Source organism: Megascapheus bottae, chromosome 23 (genome assembly GCF_031878675.1).
Source record: "Megascapheus bottae isolate mThoBot1 chromosome 23, mThoBot2.hap1, whole genome shotgun sequence".
Classification (NCBI taxonomy): domain Eukaryota; kingdom Metazoa; phylum Chordata; class Mammalia; order Rodentia; family Geomyidae; genus Megascapheus; species Megascapheus bottae.
In genome coordinates this window covers 28,514,715-28,518,568 of record NC_143531.1, presented here as the reverse complement: position 1 = coordinate 28,518,568, position 3,854 = coordinate 28,514,715, and the positions used below count along the sequence as shown (strand labels likewise).

Below are 3,854 nucleotides of genomic sequence, written 5' to 3'. Positions count from 1 at the left end.
GGAGCTTGAAAGTCACTTCATTTCGTTTCATGAGATACGTTCACCATTTGGAAAAGCAGCGTTTGGAGAACACGTTTGCATCCACAGAGCCCAGCGGACGGGAGGGAGCGCTCAGCACGCAGCCACTGACCAGATCCACAGGCTTTCCCCGGTGCTCCCGGGAAAGAGCGAAGGAAAACCAGCGCTGCTTTCCGACTGAGGAGTGTCACTTGGGGGAAAGGAAGGCCTAGCCTGGCAGCAGGAATGACTCCCATCCTTCCACCCAGCCATGGAGAAGGTCAAACTCCCACAGGGTCGTTTGTTCACGCATCCTAGCTACACTCGGAATAAATGGGAGGACGACATAAACTGTGCACGGACGCTTACAGTGTGTCCAGATGTGATTCTGCCATCCTCAACCAGAACACAGCCTCAGCACACACACTACGCACATGCCCGCTGAGCAGCAGAAGGGAGACAGCCAGTGTGGAGACCACGAGCTCTGACATCTGTGTTCTGCAGGGCCTCCAAAGGGCACATTTAGACAAAGCACCACAGAGGAGGCAATAATTTGCTTTCTGGTTCATTTTCTGGTTTTTAAAAGTAGAATTAGATGAAGCCCTAATTAAAGGTGACATGCGATGACAATTGAGATCCACTATAAACAGGAAGAGTATTACTTCTCTACTCGTCCACACCGAGAGAGAGGAGAGAGAAAAACAGAGAGAACTATGTACATTTTTTCTCTGAAGTCAAATACAGACAAGTAAGCAGTACCGAAGAAAGGGAGGAGGAATAAAGAAGCTGAAAATTTTTAACCGTTGGAGGAAAATAGAGTCTGGAAGCTATGGGAAATCAATTGTTTTTGTCTTTGTAGACACCGAAATGTCTATGGAAAGAGAAAGGGAAAAATGTAAATTATTTCCTAACTCAAATTGAAAAACTAAAAAGCAAGGCATTTTAAAAATCATTATGCTTGACAAAAAGAAAATATCCATGGGCAGCGTGGAGCTGGTCTGTAGCCATCATGTCTGGGACTCGCCTGCCTCTCTGGGCGGCTTGGACTGTAGAGGATTCCCAAGACGGAAACTTTGTCTTTCCCCAAGTATAATGCAGCTGAGCTTGTGACACATATTCCCAGTAAATTGTTAACAGGAGCTGATGGGAAAAACCTCTCTAAGAATGACCTTTATCCAAATCCAAAGCCTGAAGTCTTGCACATGATCTGCATGAGAGCTTTACAAATTGTTTATGGAATACGATTGGAGCATTTTTACATGATGCCAGTGAACTCTCAAGTCATGTATCCACATATAATGGAAGTTTTTTTTTTACCAGGCAGCAACTTGTTTATTCATCTGGACTCATTTCTGCCCATCTGCAGGGTAAATGACTTTGAGATTGCTGATATTCTATATCCAAAACCAAACGGACAAGTTGGTTTTTAAGTGACATTATCAACTTCATTCACTTCAGAGAAGAATGCCGTGGCACATACATGGAGTTCCTCAAGCAATATAAAACCTCTGTGGACAAAACGCAACAACTGAACATTGCACACCAAGAGGCACTGATGAAGCTGGAGAACCTTGATTCTGTTCCAGTTGAAGAGCAACTGACAGACGATAATCAGGATTTGCAGCAATCACTGAACCAAGAGTCCCGTCAAAAAACAATGGTGCTGCAAGAGGGAAATTCCCAAAAGAAATCAGATATCTCAGAGAAGACCAAGCGCTTGAATGAGCTAAAATTGTCAGTGGTTTCTTGGAAAGAAGTACAAGACAATCTAAAAACAAAGATTGTGGATTCCCCAGAGAAGGTAAAGAATTACAGAGAAAAGATGAAAGAAAGAGACAGTCCAGAAGCTAAAACATTCCAGGCAAGAAGTGATGGAGAAGTATGAAATCTATAGAGACTCAGTTGACTGCCTGCCTTCATGTCAGCTGGAGGGACAGCTGTATCAAAAGAAAATACAGGACCTTGCAGATAATAGGGAAAAATTAACCAGTATCTTAAAAGAGAGCCTGAATTTGGAGGACCAAATTGAAAACGATCAATCAGAACTAAAGAAATTAAAGACTGAAGACAATTCACTTAAAAGACGATGATTGTAAAGAAGGAAAAACTGGCCACAGCGCAATTCAAAATAAACAAGAAACACCAGGACATCACACAGTACAAACGGACAGTAATCGAGGACTGCAATAAAGTTCAAGAAAAAGAGGTGCTGTCTGTGAGAGAGTAAGCACAATTAATCAAGAAATCCAGAAATTAAATCTGCAATTCAGCAACTAAAAGATGCCACTGAAAGAGAGAAACTCAAGTCCCAGGAGATATTTGTGAGCTTGAAAACTGCTTTGGAGAAATACCACAAAGGCATCAAAAAGGGCTCGGAGGAGTGTGCTGCCCCCATAGATAAGAAGTCCACCGAGTTGAAGAGGAGGATGTTTCGAATGTCTAGCTGACAGTGCAGGCTCCATGGCTTCTGCAGATAGTCTGCTGACCTTTTGTTTCTACTGGGGAAGGGAAGCTAATGAAAGATTCAGACATACCAATAATGTTGGCCCAATCCTTGTTGAGATACCCTCATTTTATAAGGCTTAAATTTGATGTGAGCGTGTTTTTAATTTATAATTAAAACACCTTGCATAGCTAAAAAAAAAGAAAATATCCAAGTCAGATAAAAAGGTAAATCATTATTATTTTAGATTTTGCCTTAAAATATAAGGACATATGTAAAATAATACTTCATGGTGAAAATTTAGATCTATTAATTTTGTTTACATATTCAAACTGACATATTAATAACAGTATTGGAAGTATATGCCCTGATTTTGTGGTATTTCTGTAATTCATTGTTAGACATATATGTAGGCTATATGTCTATTTTTTAATGATACATACATGTTTCATGTATACATGTGTTCATGACATGTATGTCATAAAACTAAGGAAATAAAGTTCTATGTAGAAATATAAAACTGCTATAATTGAATTTAGGCCTGTTATGTGACTACTTTATAATAAATATTGTTTCTGTAAGCTTCCTAATTTTTAATTTTCCTAAAAATTCTCACACTTCTCTTGCACTATGCAGAACATAGTTGGACTAAAGTTACATGAGTTTAACAAAATGAAATAATAAATTACGATGACATCTTTTGGCAAAGTGACAATTTCTTAATGTATCTAAAGATGAACGTCATTTCTATCTACAGGATACATAGTTAGAATGCAAAAGAATCAAGCAAACAATGCAGCCCATCACAACCTAGAAAGAGGATTTCCATATGTGGCCGTCTCTTTGGAGGTAGTGGCTGATCTCCCTGCTGGACTGGTGACTTCAGCCTCATCAGCTCTCAGCAGGTTGATAGCCAGGCATTTAACTGGATCTCCAACGTGTCGGCTAATGACAGAAACCACTTGAGGGCATGCAATTATTTCAATCCATCAACCAGTGACATTTGTGAGCAGGCAGGTTTGTTTTTGCATTGTACCATCTGTAAGTGAAGCCTGAAGAAGATAAATGCTAGAGGTAGAAGACATGAACCCAAACTTTAAAGTATACTAATCAAGACAAAGTGATACATGAAATCATGAGCCATGGGTGGCACCTGGACATGGCAGAAGTACGCTAGAACACTGGACTTGGGAAGAAGAATGGATGCTGCTGCGAACACACGCAAACACAGAATACTCAGAGTAGAGAAGGAAAAGCATGGTTAAATAAGTAAGACAAGGGACTGTCGCCACCTAAGTGTCTCTGAAATCATTAGCCATGGCAAGCGAGGGAAGCTTGCAGACTTGGGCTGGGAGGAAGACAAGCAGCTGAGGATACAAACGAGTACTTGGAGAGCAGAGTAGAATCCAGACTA

At 40.6% G+C, this 3,854-nt stretch overlaps 1 pseudogene; it reads left to right on the top strand.

The window, feature by feature from the left end:
• The first annotated feature begins 268 nt into the window (after positions 1 to 268).
• LOC150047508 (kinetochore protein Nuf2 pseudogene) lies at positions 269 to 2,444 on the top strand (annotated as a pseudogene).
• Positions 2,445 to 3,854: the final 1,410 nt, after the last annotated feature.